The sequence below is a fragment of the Lissotriton helveticus genome, chromosome 6 (assembly GCF_964261635.1).
Source record: "Lissotriton helveticus chromosome 6, aLisHel1.1, whole genome shotgun sequence".
Taxonomy (NCBI): Eukaryota; Metazoa; Chordata; class Amphibia; order Caudata; family Salamandridae; genus Lissotriton; species Lissotriton helveticus.
The window spans coordinates 1,967,749,841-1,967,768,085 of NC_136067.1; the positions used below are offsets into that span (position 1 = coordinate 1,967,749,841).

The window sequence follows — 18,245 nt, forward strand, 5'->3', positions numbered from 1 at the left end:
AACGCATAGCAGAATCACACAGAGTGGCAAGATCATTATTTTTAGTGTTGCGGAACCAGGTAGAAGCCCTTTTAGGTTAGCCAAGATTTATAACATGCGATAGGTGAAAACGGAAGTGAATGAGGAAGTAGTCTGACCAGTCTACATGGATGGAGGGAGCAAAAGTAAGCAAGTCTGCTTTAGATATAACAAGGTCCAGATTTGAGCCCTTAGAGTGTGTAATTTCTGAGCACTGTTGGAAAAGATCATTGACTGAGAGAAAGGTGGCAAGCTTTTGGCAGCTGAGTCTTCCAAAGAGCCCCAGTTGAGATTGAAGTCACCCAAGAAGATCTCTTTGTCACTTTGAGAATATTGGTGACTGATGAAGTCGGTGAGTTCCTTCAAAAAGGAAGAGCAGTTACCGGGTGGGTAGTGGATGGCATGGAACCTGAAGGGTTGAGCCGTGATGTACATGAAGTTCTAAGGATAGTGTAGTATCCTGCATTTGTAATTAAATGTATTTTACACCTCCTGCTCAGCCAGTGCATGTGCTCGGTGCCCAATAGAATGTTGGAGTCTTGATGTGCCTCGGAATGTTGGGACACAGAGAGGTGAAGCGACAGTTGAGCATGGGCTAAGCAGCAGACAGGCTGCTCCTGGTGGGGCTCTCTTTCACAACTTAACTACTTGTTGTTCTGAAACATTCAACGTGTAATCTACTTGAATAAATCATCTTTAAATACTACCTTCATGTGTGAACCTCCTTACTACATTTATTTGGGATAGAATCTACGTGTTACATGCAGATCTCTGTAACCTGGCTACCAAAAGAGGAACTGGAGATGGCACAATCTACAGAGACTACAGCTGCGACAACCACACGCATTACATGAGGAGATATCCACAGAAACATGAAGAAGAAATATGTGTGTTCCACACAGAACCGCAAAAACGACAACAAAGAGGAAACACGTTTTACACAGAAAACAAAAGAAGACAACAATACAAGTAAGATGAAGCACTACGCCGAATAACCCCACCAGTGTCCTCACCAACGGACAGCCCTAGCACAGGCGTGCTGTGCTCATCTACTCTACATTAAGTGGACACAGTATTTATCTCTATAGTCTGTACTATACCTTCTACAACGTTCAGTAACCTGTCTATTCCACCAATTTTGAAACTGTAGTAAGAGGATGCGGTCGTGGAAGGTCTGTCTCCATTCTACATTAAGCAGTATGGGAGTTTCAAGTGTCTGTCCAAGAACTGTGTGGCTGATGTATTGAGCTCCCTCTATTGTGTGACCCTGCGCACATTCTGCTGGCCTGTCTTGAGTTTGTCAACCATATATGAACTGTGCCAGACATCGTGTGGGAGCTGACATGTTTTCCACCCTCCCATCATCTTAGAAATAAACATGCTTGGACTTTTGCCAACGAGATACTCTGGGACGTGTCAGTCACCGAGGCAAGTGTTATGAGTGAGTGACTTTCTTTTCTGCCATGAAAAGTAGTTTTGGCATTTTATTTTTGCCTACTTTGCTTGTGATTTTTAGGCTGGGTTTGTACTGTGTTGTCATGGTACCGGTGACTCTAATAGGACATTGCTTTAGAGTCATTCTTGGGCTATTAATATTCTCCTCTACCGTTTTCAAGAGGTTGACCGTTTAACCGCTGTCTTTCTGTGAAAAAATAACGGAGATAGAAAACGGTTAAACCGTGAGTGCATTTACCTCATCCACGAAGACGCGTAGAGTCTCTTCAAAAGAGCCCTTTGTGACGTCGCAGCGACTCTGGCTCAAGGACGTTATTTGGCGCTTTAGAGTGCTGCGTGCCACCCAGCAGCACACTCTATACGTGACACCATATTTGTATTCTGAACTATAAGCAACGCTCGAGTGGAACTATACCTACGTATTTTGTGAGTTTTACATTCTGTGGTTTACTTTTCCTTCTAACCCTGCATGAAGATGACACTGTGCCATGTTCTTCCCACAATCTTCACTTTCCTCGTGCTGCGGATGAAACCCACATGGGTCCACTGCTTCTGGGGACCTGTTTGCAGTTTCCATCTCACGATACGTCGATAAGAAACATGACTTGGTGTTTCATTTTTTTAGGCAACCATGTTACTGTGATTAACTTGTGCACTTCAACCAAAATTTTTGCCTTTACATTCCGTGAAGTGAAGCTTGAGCACTGCCCCTCGCTCTATGTACAATTACAGTTAGTGTTAATTTTGCTATGTACCTTTTACTTTGCATTGTCAGAAATGTTGTGACAGTTCTATGTTTCTGTTACATGCTTGCAGGTATCTCTGTGTTTATTGGATTTGCTTTTTGTTTTGGGTATTGCATGTCAGATTGTTTTCTCTGGCATGTCGCTTGAACATTAATATGCTTCCTACATGGACAGGGTGTGATTTTCCCAATTGTCACCATGGACTCTGCATTTCCCACAAAACTGTTTTTATGCAATCACCTTTCAGGGGATTGCTCAGTGGGTTTCATGAGCTTGTTCTAATTTCATGGTCACGCTCTACTCTTTATTTTCTGTTCACAGTGATGCCATTGGGTTCTTGCTCCTTTTTCACACACACATTTGCCTACTGGGGTAAATACGGTTTTCACCCTCACACAGGTACCCTAACACTGGGCAACGTCTCATGGGTCACAGTCCCATTTACATTTTCACAGGAACCCTTACTCTGGGCACCGTCTCATGGATTACAGTCCCATTTACATTTTCACAGGAACCCTTACTCTGGGCACCGTCTCATGGATTACAGTCCCATTTACATTTTTGCAGGTACCCTTACTCTGGGCACCGTCTCATGGGTCACAGTTCTATTCAAATTTACACTTCTACCCTCACACAGGCTGTCTTATGGGTAATAGTCCCATTACTACATGGCACTACTGTTTACCTCTACATGGGGTTTGTCCTTACTTGGGGGCATATCAGCAACAACAAGTGATAATTATCGCTAAGCGTGCTTAGAGCTAGGATATTTATCGCCGGCTATCACTGGATTTTATCACGGAGATAGCGCGCTATAGCTCCAAAGTGATAAAAATTCCAGAGTTAGCAGCCAAATGTGCGATCATCGCTGGAAATCCATTGATAATCATAGAACGACTGGCGATACATTGTTGATAGGGAAGGGCAGATTTAGCCATTACATCCACCTTCCAATGGATATAATGGCTAAGTCAGATTGAAAGAAGGCGTAGGAAAAGGCGTAAGAAAAGTAGGGATAAGCATGGTTAGCGCTACTTTTCTTATCGCCATGCAAGCATGCAGGAGGTTTGTTGATAGGAGAAATGTCGGTTAGCGACATTTCTCACGTTATTTTTGTGTGTAATGCCCACTTTGCATCTCATTAGAGATGCAAAGCTGGGATTTGAGGGAAAGGGCTCTAAGGCAAGAATTTACGAGATAGCCTGACCTTGCTGATAATGCGATTAAATTATTGCCACTTTTCGTCGGAAAACGGACACTAAAGCGGCGATAATTTTATTGCGACGCCTTGACGATATGCCCCCTGGTCTTCTATGTCATGAGCCCATGTCCCATTCACAGTGCTCCTCACCCACCTGCCTAGGAGTAGAGGACAGCCAAGGGTCTCTTTCCAATTGGCTGTTATTTTCTTTCTTTGTAATAATGTATGTTACATTTCCGATTTTATTATGCAACACTACAAATTATATCCTAATTGGTTTTTCTATATTTGATAATAGGGTAGGATAAGTGATAATCTTGTATTTACTTTGCTTCTTCTTGTCTGTTTATCATTTGTTCAGATTTCCTCTGATGTCATTTCCTTTTCATCTTTGGAATCTAGACCATACACATGTTGCAGTTATTTCTTCTTTGGTATTCAGTCTTTCCCTTTCTGCAATGTTCTTGTTCTTCCTTGTTCAGGAGGAATCTCTTCCTTCTCTTCTACCTGTGCTTGGGTATGTCTTCTGTTCTGTTCCCATCGTGCCATGTCCTTTTTTCCTTGCTTGCGTACCTGGCCAGTGGGTGTGCGTAGGGGTTTTCTTTGGTACGTCTGTCTCTCTCTATTTCTTATTTCCTCTCTAGTGTCTCACTGTTCTTTCTATTTCATTGATATAGAGGATGAGTTTATTCTATTTGCTTACTTACACATTATCCCTCTCCTCTTTGTCTTTTCCAATCTATCTCCTCGATCTGCTTTGCTTGCTCTTTTCATTGGTGTTGCTGGAAGGAAAGGGGATGTGTACTATCCTGCATTTGTAATGAAATGTATTTTACACCTCCTGCTCAGCCAGTGCAGTGCCTGTGCTCTGTGCCCAATAGAATGTTGGAGTCTTGATGTGCCTCAGAATGTTGGGGCACAGAGAGGTGAAGCGACAGTTGAGCATGGGCTGAGCAGCAGACAGGCTGCTCCTGGTGGGGCTCTCCTTCACAACTTAAGTACTTGTTCTGAACTATTCAATTTGTAATCTACTTGAATAAGTCATCTTTAAATACTACCTTCATGCGTGGACCTCCTCACTACAGATATGCATTCCAATGTATGGAAGAAGGTGGTAGGAAAGGCTTTAATTTGAAGAGATTTTCTGAAGATGATAGTGACACCTCCCCCAATTTTGTCTGTTCTGTCATTTCTGAGGATAGAGTAGTCAGTAGGCATCAGATGATCAAACAAAGTATGAGAGGAGTAGTTAAACCAGGTCTCAGTGAGGAAAAGCATGTCAACATTGTAGTGGGTGATAGTGTCAGAAATGTCCTATTTGTGGTTGATTGCAGATCTGCAGTTGTAGAGCAAACAGTGCAGCTCTGATGCAAATGTTTTGGTGATGGGGGTGTTTGGGCTGTTAAGGGAGATAGGGATAAGATTCTTGTATGAGGGTGCCAGGGAAGAAGAAGACAACTGGTTAGTTCTGACAGAAGAGATGGTCTGAATAGTGAATTGAGAAGAATTTTCAGGAGAGGAAAGTGGAGGGGGAGTGACGTTGGTAGTCTTGTAGCTAGCGAGTAAGTTAGCGATGTCTGCGGAGGACAGACTGTGGTTGGCTTTATTGGGGCGTGGGAGCAAGAAACTCCTCGGGAGGTTGTTAGGGAAGGGGGATATCTTGGCACTTAAAAGTGAGATGGACACTTCAAGCTGGGAAATGGAAGAGATGAGAGAATCAATTTTATTTTCATGGGAGAGGAGGGCTGAGCACGGAGTGTGGGTGGCTCGATGGTTAGGGGATGGAGTGCAGTAGGCGAGGGATGACAGGGAGAGGTGGGGGGACGGGGGATATTGGTATTTCGTACTTGAATGATCGTTACTTACAGAACTCTATGTACGTCCTGTGACCGGCCTTTGTAAATAGGGGGTCACCATCTCCAAAGTGCATTCTGCCTCGTCTCACTGCTCAGAGTAGCATAGTGTCTGCACCTTCAGGGACTGCTCCCTGAGGGGCTGGCTGTTTGCCTCATAGGACTGCGTTTTACCTCCTATGGTTGGCTTGTATATAATGGTTTTCTACAGTAGGGGGTCTGTACCTCCAATATTAGCTCTCTCTCTCCATATTGCTGTAGTGTTGTATGTCTACCATGATGTCAACATGTAAAAGCTGCAGTTTATGAGTTGTTGCAGCCTCTTTCAACTGTTTTCCTCAAGTAATTATTGTGTTTCCTTGGTTCTGCCAGTCATGATGTAAAGTGGCTTCTATCTTGGAAAAATAATCCTTCACTGGCTGAGAAGCTCAATAAAAGTATAAAATGCAAGCTTGTGTTTCAACAAGCTTCACGTTTTTAGTTCCTAGTGATTTTGTGGCACTTGAATGGCAGTAGAACCCTTAGATAGCAAAAATGGTATGTTGTCTTTAAAAGTTTAATAGCTAATACACATTTGAATGCAGAAAAAAAAGCTTCTTTAGTAGTAGTAACTTTTCAATCCCTGACGGCACAGCACCCAGGATAATGTGCTGCATTGCTACACCCCTATCAGGTCCAAAGGCGAGACCTATTGGCTATGCCAATGCTTGTTGGCAGTTGCTACTAACACGCCTGTTCCTCCACTATGCAGCTGTGGCTTTTTCGCACGATATCCCTTCCGTAACATTGTACACGGACTTCCTCAATTTTTCAGAATGCGTCTTTTGTGTTTCTTAAAGCAAACACATTAACTGTTTGTTTAATGCATAATGACTTTTTGTGTGGATGGAGCTTATAATCACGGTTGTTTGCCCACTGGGAGCTGTGTGTTTTTTACAGAAGACATCTTTTGATTTGTTGCGACTACCGATGAGTTAAACAAGCAACGCGTTTGTGCATAATGAAAGACGGGTTCAATTGAGGACAAACTTCAAGGATTTTAAAGTGGGTTTTACATTTCATATGCTTACCTATTTTATTTGGCGTTTTTTAAACATTAAGTTTATTTGGCGAGTGCATGAAATTGAATTGTATTTGGCAGTAATACAGCTCTTTCATTTATTTGCACATACACGTTTGTTTTCTGTACATACACCATAGTCTTGTATGCAAGCACGATATTTATAACACAGGGCGGGCTAGAGTGTATAATTACATAAACTAATTAATGCCAGCAAAGTGTGATGAATGTTGCCGCCATGCGTATCGAACTGCATTGGCTAAACGCTTTCAAACAAAATTGTTTTTTTCAACATTGGCAGCTGTTTGACTTATTTCAGGCATGTATTGCATTTACATGCAATCTCCCGGAGATTTAGTCATACATGTGCGTCTCAAACGAATTTGTTGTTTGTATAAACATTCAGTGCAGCATTTTATACACATTAGATTTTTTTTCATTTGCCAGCCCATTCCAAGTAAGGGCAACAATGCAAAAACTGGCTTTTGCAGTGTCTGTCATCATCACGAGTCTCACGACACAAAACAGGACCTCAAAGACTTAGCTAAAACATGCTGATGTAACCGGCACATTATGTTTGAACACCAGCTCTTGAAGTATTGCTATTTATTTATCTTTAAGGCCACCTTGGTTGGCATAAGCGCTCCAGCACATTCATTCATTTTCGGTGTATCCATTTTGTTTTATTGCACACACACAATGTTATTGTATGCAAACAGGAATTAATATTTAGAATCAGTGCGCATGGGAGCCGCATTCAGCAAAAATGATCTAAAAGACAACGGGGGATATTCTAAAGAACGTGTGTTAATTAACGCAAAATTAGTTTAACGTATCTTTGCACATCGCAGTCTATCGCGGGAAAATAACACTGTGTTAGCATTGTATTCTCAACCCAGCGGCACTATGCGATAGTCTCACGATAACGCACTAAATGACAGCATTAAAATTAACGTGCCGCTGAAGAAATGTGAAACACCAACGTGAAAAATGTTGCGATGCCCAAATTGCAATACAAAAATCATTATAACCAGTGACTGGCCTGCAATTTCCACACGCCATGTGCGAAAATGCACTCAAAAGGCAGAGGAAAACAAATGTAAAACAAAAAAAAAATGTGTAGCACCTTGAATGCACCCGGACCGAGTGCAGAGGACAACGCAAACCCCACAAGCCCCACAGACGACCAGCAACGAACGTCGGGGTCGGGGAAGGCCAAGGAGACGATAAAGATGAAGATGCGGTTCAGTCCGCAGGAAAACAGGATCATCGTTATGGAGGTGATAGAACACTAACATTAACTGTTCGGCACCTCCAATGTGTCATTAGCAACAAAGACGCAAATATGGTAGACTATCTTAAACCATGTGAATGCAGTTGCAGTGTTGAGGAGGACAATGGAAGAGGTCAAGACGCGCTGGAATGATGTGATGAGCAAAATCAAGAAGAAACTCGATGCCAACATGAATGCAGCAACACAGATTGGAGCAAGTGATGTCAGCTCGCTGCCTGTCGAAGGATCAGCCTGAAGAACCTCGGACCATCCTGGAAGGAATTCTCCTTTGAATTGTAAGGGGGAGTGGGGGTCTTTTATACTAAAGTGGTCACTCCAGGATTTCTGCTAGAATCAATATGTTTTGGCGTAGTGTTGTCAAAAGTCAATATATTCACCTACCTGGGAGTAATATTTGATGACATGGGCTCCTGGACGCCTCAGATTGCAAATAAAGCGATGGCAGTACGAAGATCGTCGGCTGCCATACTGGGTTTTGCGAAAAGGTTGGGAGGTAAACCCATAGAAGCCATATTGACCTTGCATAGAGCTAAAACATTGGCTCTAGCAAGGTATGGTGCTGCGATATGGGGTTTTAGAGATTCTACCCTAATACAGAAAGAGGAGAACACATTTCTGCGTCTACTATTGGGCCTTCCACACTCTACCCCATCCTTCGCAGTACACACGGAACTTGGGATAGGCTATATTGAGGACACACTTAAAATGGCCCCACTACTCCTCTGGATGAAAATATGGCTGAACCCAAGTTTAACATTAAACCATAAAATTATTAGCGATTGTATGGGGCGAGACAGAGCAAAAGATATACAATGGCTGACACACATCAAAGCTACCGCCACACAATTAGGCCGGCCTGAACTCTATCATAACCCAGAAAGTCTGAGTAAAGATGACATCTCCTGGGTAAAAGTTCACTTCATGGATAGTAGAAACCTTCACCGTGAAGCCCAGGAAATTGAGAAATCAACAGTAAGGGCACATTATTCATTGGTATCCACTATGGCAATACAACCCTACCTGACAGTCGTGAATAGATCTTACCACCGATGGCTTTTAACGAAATTTCGCTTTAATCAGGTGTTTTTCTTACTGGGTGAATATACGAAAATGATCCATGCAAATGTGACAGCTTCTCGGATCAAGACTTGATACATTTAGTATTTTTTTGCCCTTTTTTTGCAGAGGGCAGAAAGAAATATATTATTCCACTATTGAGGGACAAGGGATTTAAGCAGGTGAAACCTGCTTTGATGTTCTTACAACTTATGGTGTCCCCTATAGTGATGTTTGGAGTTGCAAATTTTTTGGTAACATCAATACGTGCTAGACGGAATAGACTGATGAGAACCCCAATGATGGAATGTACACAAGTTTAGCATAATTTTATTCTCCATGAGTTGTCTATTTGGATTATAAGGAATTAAGTAACCCTGTAAGATGAAATGTATAGTTTACTTCTTTTAATATGAGATGTTATGTAAAAGTGATGCTTTTTAACAATCTTTTGTTTTTTACTTGTTTTTAAATAATTACTCCCCAGCAACTGCTCTATAATGATTTGAAGTGATGATATGTGTATATTTGTATGTGTAGTATACTTTTATGATTTTAAATTAATCGAATAAAGTATTTTTTGACTTTGACTTTGAATATGTTTTGAAAACAACTGCTTATCCTTTGCTAATACTTTTCTATAGAAAAATGATAATGCACAGCTGACTGTTGGCAATCTTGACCCTTGAACTGAATTAATCTGCTGTGCCTGGAAACATGTTTATGTACATCAGGTACAGGGGTTATTATATGGTACCAGGAGCCTGATGTCAAAGAGACAGAAGCAAGATACTAGGTAAAAGGTCACCTGTGGAAAACCGTTATTTTTGTGTGGATAGGACAAAATATATGTGATAGGTATGTACATGATGGGACTATCCTAAAGGACATGACATATTTGATGCTGTGATTTCTTCCATGTCAGAGATATGTTGAGTACTGTCTTCTGCTCTACCATCATCACTCATAGCCCGACCCATTTATTTACCTCTCATGTTCCTGACTGTGTACATGTGAAGTGTAACCTCCACTACTGTAGTAAGCTTGCATAACTTTGTTTTTTTTCATTTTATGAACTGACTAGCCCGTCATCAGTAGTTTTAAATGCCAGTATGGGGCTCTGTTTTTTGCCAGTGTGTAGCATTTAGACCATACAATGGGCCATCATATTCCCTTCAGCATGCTGCCTAACTAATTTCAATCATCAAACACTTGCATTTTATCAGTCACTGCTCCATAGGCCACTATGATGTGAGTAAAGTCCATCTCCACCTTCGATCTGCCACTTCTATCATTTCCATGTTTCTAATTTAATTTTCTGGCTAACTCACTATATTATTAAGTGTTGACTTGAGTTTGTGGGATATTGTAATACACATACCCCTGGGATTGACTTTGAAGGCTTCCCATTCTGCTAGTAAGTCTCCTGACCATTCTGCAATTTCAAAAAATATTTTACTGTGTTGCGTGATATTGTTTACATATGGCCAATCTGGAGTATAAATCATGCGCGGGTGAGCAATAAGCACATTTTGTTCTTGTTGGTTATGCAAATGGCAGATATCTGACAATTTTCAACTGCCAACAGTCAGAGCAAAGTTGCAAATCTCTCCACGTTTTGTCATCACTGAAATTACTTGCATGCTGGTCTTGATGTATCGAGCAAGATGTCTCTCAGGACTACCTTGCTGTCCCCAAATCCCTTTTTGATCTCTTCATTAAATTAACCCCTTTTTAATCACGTTCGGCACTTGTCTATCTGACTACTTATATGTAGCACCGGGTTTTGTTGTTTAATAACATTTACATTTTCATAAGTCTAGTTCCTGACTATCCCAGCTCAACTGATTTCAACAAGAATAAAGTGACCTGTGCAAGAGTCTCTTTAAGTCCAGTAATTGCTTGCGCTATTCTGGGTTTGAGAGGGGCCCTGATATTCTGCCTTCAGCATGGTATGCTTGTGTACTATTACATAGCATTCCACTGCCAAAGTATCAGCCCACTCCATGGCTCTTTCAGTATCTGTAAAACATTGTGAACAAGTTGCTTCTAGCACTTTCGGTTTGGCTGCAATTTGGAGCATGTATTTTAAGGTCACTGAACTGAGGACTATTTTATTTCTAGGAAAGAGTGTTGCTGCTATTGTATTGGTGCCTTAATCTGGGAACAGAAAAACTTTATTGGTAAGTGTTGGGCTCAATAACATTGGGGTGATATTCATTCCTTGAGGGACAAAGTGGGTGGTAATGTACTTTCCTGGCTACTCACTTGGAGTTACTTATTAAGTATATGTTGTACCTTTGGATTATATGTTTGTTCCTGAAAGTTGGCACAGACAAAATATATATGCACAATGTAATTCACAACATGAGCAATTTGACATTGAGTGCCTTTAGGTGTGTGGAGTGTTAGAGTTGTACTTGCCAACAAGCACTCAACATTGCCATTGGTGCCATTCTGAAACCGCTGGTTGATGGCAGATTGATAGAAGATATATCAATCATGAACACTGCCAGGGTACTTTTCCATGACATTGATGGAGATACCAAGATGTCAACCATAGCCTGCATATTCATTGTGTAGGTGTGCTTCCTGTTATGATATATGTGTGCAGTTTCCACAGGAGGCTCAAGTTGCACATAGGTGCAGTCCATTGCCCCCAACACATGCGGAAATCCTGCTATGGCATAAAAACCTTGCTTGTTAGTGAGTTGTTCTTACTTAGTGTTGGGGAAGTGGAGGTACTGTGGAGTCAGGCTGAATATGGCATTCATGACAGTGGGTAGGAACCTGAAGAAGGATGCCTGTGATACTCTTGCCACTCTGGCTGTGGTTGGTTGAAAAGTCCCTGGGGCCAGCATATGGGGTGCAGCAAGTAGCTTTGTCTATGGAGGGATGTTGGTGCAACACTGGGATGTGGGCTCCAGCCTCGGTGCAATCAGGTTGAGTAGGTGGGCAATGGACCCCCTTTTTTGCATGTTATGGACTATGATCTCCTCTGGCCAGAAGTGTATGAGGGTAATCCTCTGTCAGTAGATCCACTCCCTTCTCTACCACTGCCTCTATGGTGGGGGTCTTCTTGGTACTCCTAGTTGTAGTAGCAGAAGCTCCATGGTGTCATTAATGTTGCCAAAGATGATTTGGGAGTTTCCTCCTTATATATAAGTGTGCTAGCCTCATTTTTAAGACCAGGTAATTTTTGACATTAAAAAACTGCCACTAAAGGGACTTAGCTGCAGTTTTTCTTTTTTAGTGACGTACAAGTGATTCCTTGTAAATATCGAGTTGTGTATTTTGTGGGAGTTTATATGCAAATATGCCTACCTTGCATCTCATTTTTGGTATGTTGTGCTAACAGAAGTGGCCTGGTGAAAACTTGACGTTAACACTGGAAAAATGCTGCTAACTGGACTTTGTGGCAACTTGTAAATTTGGCAATAAAAAAGCTGCCGTAATGTCACAAAATCTATGCTATGGCAGCGTAAAATCCTTGTAAATATGCCCCTGGTCTCCTGGTTAGCTGGGGTGGAAGCCCTGGTCAAACTGTAACCACGATACTAGTCAAGGTAAGACACAAACACACCCTAAATAAACCTGTGCTCACTCACTGGTAGCTTGGCACAGAGCTGTCAGACTTCACTTAAGAGGCAATGTGTAAAGTATTTGAGCAACAATTCAAATAGTGGAACAGTGAAATCCCCAAATAAAAAGATTCCACACCAGGTTAGAAAAGTAGCTCTCAATTTAATAAATAACACAGTACCAAAATGACAAAAATCCAATAAGCTAAACTTGAGATATGAATTTCAAAAGAATACACTGTAAAAAATGGGATATTTGGTCACGCCGGACCAGGACACAGTAAAAAGTTCAGCCGCACCGCAAATGAGCATGGTCCAGATACAGGGATGTAGCAAGGCCGCTGATCCAAAGCACCTTAGTGCTGGTTGCATCGATGAAGATACGGGTACAGCTGATCAATATGTCTCTGTCAACCCCACAATTGAGGCGAAGTGCTAATTTTCTCCACAAAACAGCTTCAATGCGTCAGTTCCAAAAGCGATGCACTTGTTTTGTGATGCGATGGTTATTAAAGCAGCAGGTTTCTTCACGCTTTAGAGGTGATGCTTTGAGCATCTCCATGCAGTGGCTTCGATGGGTTGGTTCAAAAGTGGCGGTTCTGATGGCGATGTGCCCGGTTCTGAGGGCGATGTGCCAGTCATGTACCCGCAACAGTGGTTATGTGTCAATTCTGCTCTCGCAGCAGAGGATGCATTGGCTCTGCTGCAGCAAGCAACTCAAACCCACATCCAATGATCCAGGTACAGAAGCAGGGTGATTAGAAGTCATTTATGTCCCCGAAAATTCAGATCAGGAGGCCTGTTAGCTAACCCTTGCAGTCACTCTGGGTTTAAGTTCAAGGTCCAGTCTTTATCACCCAATTAAGAGAGAGCAGCAGTTAGCAGGGCAACACAGCAAGGCAGCAGCAGCACACTTCAGCACAGCAGTTCCTCTTCCTAGCAGAGTGTTCACAGGTCCTGAACTGTACTGAAGGGGTGGTGTCAGAAGTCCAGTACTTATACCTAGTTGTACCTTTGGAGTGGGGAAGACTTCAAAGAATAATCTTTAAATTGCACAGAGGTCCTCCCTTCTTGCCATGGCTCTAGACTCACTACATGGGGGTATGCATTCCTTAGTGTGGAGACAGGACACATCCTATGTAGGTGTAAGTGTGCTGCTGTGCCCAACTCCACCCTGCTAAAGAACTTCAAATGGTTGCCAGAAAACACCTGATCACATAAGCCCTCATGACCAGCCGGCTCTACTACAGCAACATACTTTATGCCAGGATCAACAGGCAGCTCCTGAACAGATACAAACCAACACTGCAGCAAGTCTCATCCTCATCCTTCTGCATCACACTCACACTCACAATACACACACCTCAAGAAGCTCCACTGCCACTCGATCCACAAACACATCCACTTCAAACTCCTCACTCACGCCTTCAAAGCATTCAACAACTCAGGCCTCACATACCTCAACACCTGCATAGACTTCTATCAGCCTGTTAGACACATCAGCTCAGCCTGGCTCTCATTTGTGCACATCCCCCGCATATACAATTGCAGTGCAAGAGATCGAGCCTCCTCATACACTGCACCAAGGCATGGAGCAACCCCCCTCACCTCATTAGAGCCTCCTCCTCACTGCTGGAATTCTACAAGCAGCTAAAGACCTGACTCTTTGACTATCACTGCCTCCACACCTGTAAGTGCCAGGATACCCTCAAGTGTGAATAGTGTGCCCTACAGATCAAAATAACATAACTTAGCGTACCATAACATAACATAACATAACATGACATGACATATTCATGCAAAAGGAGGAAATGTCTTAGCAGCTAAAGGTTTAAAATGTACAATTTCTTACTAATTATCACATGTGGTTGTAATGATAGAATAATATGAATAATGTAATGATTGAACAAAAATGCCAAATAAGTTGTGATCTGTAAATTCTCAACATATTCTCCCATTTTTTGCGCTGTAGTAGTTGTTTGGGACAGCTACCCATGGCTACCGGTCTGTCTATTACAAAGAATAGGTACATGAAAAACTACACAAGATAAATTGGGTTGTTGGTTGAGGGGGTGTTAACCCTGCTCAAGCAACAGTCACAATCGGGCAAGGCTGCAGGTGGTGTACAAGGAGAAGGTGTAATCAGGGATCCTTTGGACAGAATTACACATTTGGACTGAGAAGAACTGCTGAATAGAATATTAAGCCTGGGCAGCGAACTCCACTCCACCAGTGGAGTTTGAGGAGCTTTGCCAACTCTGTGCTCCATTGGGAGCACAGAGTTCAGGCAAAAACTCCGACTCCATGGCAAGTTTATCCCCTGCACCCACCCCTGTCCTTGCACCCGCTCCCACCTTTGGTAAAGCACTTCTACCATTATATGCTAAAGAGCATACAGCCACCTCACAAAAGTGAGCTTGGAAATATTTCAAGCTGTTATAGAGGTGATAAATTAGAGGTCCCCCCAACCTAGGGAGAGCACCACGCAGATGCCTTGAGCACAAGGCGCACATCATGCTGAATGATTCAGTGGTGGTCTCATCCTCCTAGGACCACCCAAGCAAAGATATGGGCAAATATACAATCCCCACCTTTTCTAGGGGGGCTATATGTGTTTTAGCATGTAAAGGTAGAGTTGTTTTACCAAAGGTGTTTGAGGTTACCATTTTTTTCATAGGTGTGGAGATTTTGTTCAACTCTGAGGAACTCCTTATAGTGGCACTCTGCCCAACCTTATTGGATATACTGCAGTGGAGAAGAATGTAGTGGGAGCTGCAGCAAAGTCAAACTTTTCGGCAATGTGCCTTGGGCAGATATATAAGAACGTTGGTCCCGGTTTCCTCTCAGATCTCAGAGAAATCTTTAGCCAAAAATGTGCTAAGTCCTTATTTTTCAATTTAGCCTATCTGGACACCTTTAACACCACCACCAACAGGACTGTAAGGGCACCATTTGGGGGGGGGAGGGGGAGTGGGGATCACCATGGCTGGCTCCAGGTGCGGGTTCAAGATGGTTATCTCTGAGGCTCTAATTAGAAGGCCTGTCAACTAGCGATTGGAGTCACTCTGGTAGTCCTGGGTTCAAAATGTAGAACCAGGCTCACAGCGGGACAGGCCTCTGAGGGTTCAAGGCAGGTTTTAAGTAGAAGAGCAGTCCTTCCAGGTGCACAAAGCAGGCTTCTGAAGTACACAGAAGGCCACATCAACAGGCAGTCCTATGATAATCGTACCACAGGTCCGAAAAGAGAACTGAAGAATGAGTCTGAGGGTCTTATTTTTTATACCTGGTGCCTTCTTTTAAGTAGGAAACGTTTTTAGAGCACTCCATTTGAAGTGCTTGAAGTTTCCTACCTCCCCTACCCTGGCTACAGGCGGACTGCATGAACATTGCAGTGGTGATAAGTCCTTGGTGTGAGGGCAGGGTACAGCTTATTGAGTTGCAAGTGGGGCTATGCCCAGCTCTATTCCCCTCCTGCAGTGAGGGCCTATACAGGCACACCTAATTCCTCTATTGTGTGGCTTCCTGGGTGGAATAAACAAAGTCCAACAGCCAACTGCGCCCACTCATGTAACCCCGAAACAGGATGCAGGCACCAAATAAGCAGGAAAATGCCAACTTTCTAAAAGTGATTAACAACAGAGAATGCTGGTGCTAGTCGATTCAACGCAACAATTTTAATCCATAAACATTGGAATAAAACCAAATGTTTTTGATTTTGATTTTCTTTTTAATTCATTAGATTTTGGTCAATATTTCTTTTGACACATCGTATTATTTTACATTTCACCTAATTTTTAACAAAACACATTTTTTGGACCTCATGTACAAAGCCGAACCACAAATTGTCAAAAAACAATACAAATTATAACAAAATCATTCAAGCTCTCACCCATACTCCACTCATACTCTACAGATAAAATACAGCTGGAAATACAATGTTCACAGCAAAGCCATATGACAAATATAGAAATTCAAATATATTGTATAGTCTCTTAATCTGTTTAGTTTTTTCAATGGCTCTCAACAGTCTACGCGTTTCGAACCCGGATTTATTTAAGGGTTCTCATCAGGACGGTGGTCTGTGAAAAGAGGAGAACACCTTGTTTTAGAAACCAATATCTTCGTAACTGCACGCTAGGCACTTCAACACTATCTACCTACTTGTCTTACCTCTTATCAATTAGAGCCTGGGAGGGTTTTCAATTTCCCGACGTGCAAATCAATTGTGAAGCAACCTGGTGTACCAAAACGAGAAAGACGGAAATAGACCAATATACACCGTCAGCGTCAAACTATCACACCATTTACAGCCCATTCATATCATCATTTTTAAATGGCACTTACTTATGCTGACACGGTTGGGGTTTTAGGTCTTAAATGCTCTGTGCAGCTAAAAACTGTGTCAAGAGGGGAGAGAAACGAGATTGCCTTCAGTGTTTGTTATTTTCAGCCCTCTGTCACGGTGTTTGAAAACATATAAGCATTGTACCTGAATCTTGGCTGCTTGCTTCTTGTTGGCCTGGGGTCAGACCCAGTGGTGGTATTTTGGTAGTAACTTTCTAAAAGTGACACTTTCAAACTTGTAACTTAAAATCTGACTTCACCATTAAAGTGGATTTGTAATTACAATGTTCACATGTTTTCAATCAAAGGTTAGCACGTATTCAATGTAGTACAGCTAACCAGTGCTATTCTATTGGAGAGGAAGGCCTTACAGTAGTTAAAAACTAATTTAGGAGTTTTTCCTTACCTGGAACTGCAAAAACAAGTCCAAACTTTTAATTAGAATGCTCCCTGCCCTAAGAGGTATATTGGGCCTACCTTAGAGGTGTCTGATCTGTAATAAAAGGTGAGTTTAAGGCTTAGCAAATGTGTTATTTTTCTATTTTCTGAATTGGCAATTTGAAACGTCATTATGGCTGCAATGTCAGACCTGGAACATTTTTTAAGGGGCTACTTAAGTGGGTGGCACAATATTTGGTGCAGGTCCACGAGTAGCATTCAATTTAGTGGTCCGGGTCCTATGGTATACCACTTTAATAGGGACTGATGAGTAAATTAAATAGGCCAATCAGGTGTAAACCAATTTTACCATGTTTTAGGGAGGGAGCACTTAATGTTACGTTATTAAAATGTATACAGCGCACAAATACCAAACGGTGTCTTGGCGCTAACAGCCAGGAAGCAAGCTAGGGCACTCTATGATAGAATTGTAGATGATGCAGCTGGCTTTGAAGGTGGTCGTCTATTGAGTGCTATCGGGGTGGGGTGATGTGGCCATATTCCTTCAGGCCCTAATGAGGCATGATGTAGCATTTAGGAAGCACTTAAAGGGGGACAGTGTGAATTAAAATTCCAAGATGGTTTCCCAGATATCCAGTCCAGGATCAGGTGTGCAGCACAGAAACCTTTGAGCAAGATAGGAAAGCAAACAAAACAGCTGGAACAAGGCATCGCTAACGTCACTGCAATATTAAGCCAGGAGATCCAGGGAGAGAGATAATCCGAGTTCCGATAACATTATCCTTTTTATTTGAATTGACATAAAGCACATGTGAGAGCGCTGTATAAAAAAACGCATCATTGAGAGTTTTCTCTGAAAGTGACTGGCATTCTTGACATTTTGCATCCCAGCCTTACAGTGTGAATGTGAAAATACCAGGACACAATGATATGAGGTTATCAGGGTTCACTGGCATTTGCCTGAGCCATGACTACACGGCCTTTATCAACCTCCCCTGCTGCCTGTCAAATATCTAAAGTTCTAATATTAATTAGTTGCCTAAAAGATGGTCCAAGCGTACAATTCCTTTCATAGATTAGCATGCTGCAGATTCAAATTAACAGTTTTGATATATATAAACAATTGGTAACCAGGTCGAAGAAGCAACAGGGGCGCTCTATGCTATGTGTGGGGATAGTAGAAAAATATACAATCACATTGAATGGTGCTCAGAGGAAAAGGGCTGGTTACAAAATAA

The 18,245-nt window shown here is 42.2% G+C and overlaps 1 protein-coding gene across 5 annotated transcripts in view; it reads left to right on the forward strand.

The window, feature by feature from the left end:
• Positions 1 to 1,798: 1,798 nt before the first annotated feature.
• The window catches only part of LOC144761992 (fucolectin-like), a 398,592-nt gene continuing 382,145 nt past the window's right edge, over positions 1,799 to 18,245 (forward strand). For 2 of the 5 annotated variants that reach the window (XM_078647159.1, XM_078647158.1), the window contains exons 1-2: positions 1,861 to 1,899; positions 10,808 to 10,866. The gene's annotated coding sequence lies outside the window, so the exon portion shown is untranslated. Of the gene's footprint in view, positions 1,900 to 10,807; positions 10,867 to 18,245 lie in introns of those variants that run through there. The other 3 variants (XM_078647157.1, XM_078647160.1, XM_078647161.1) reach the window with 3 other exon arrangements.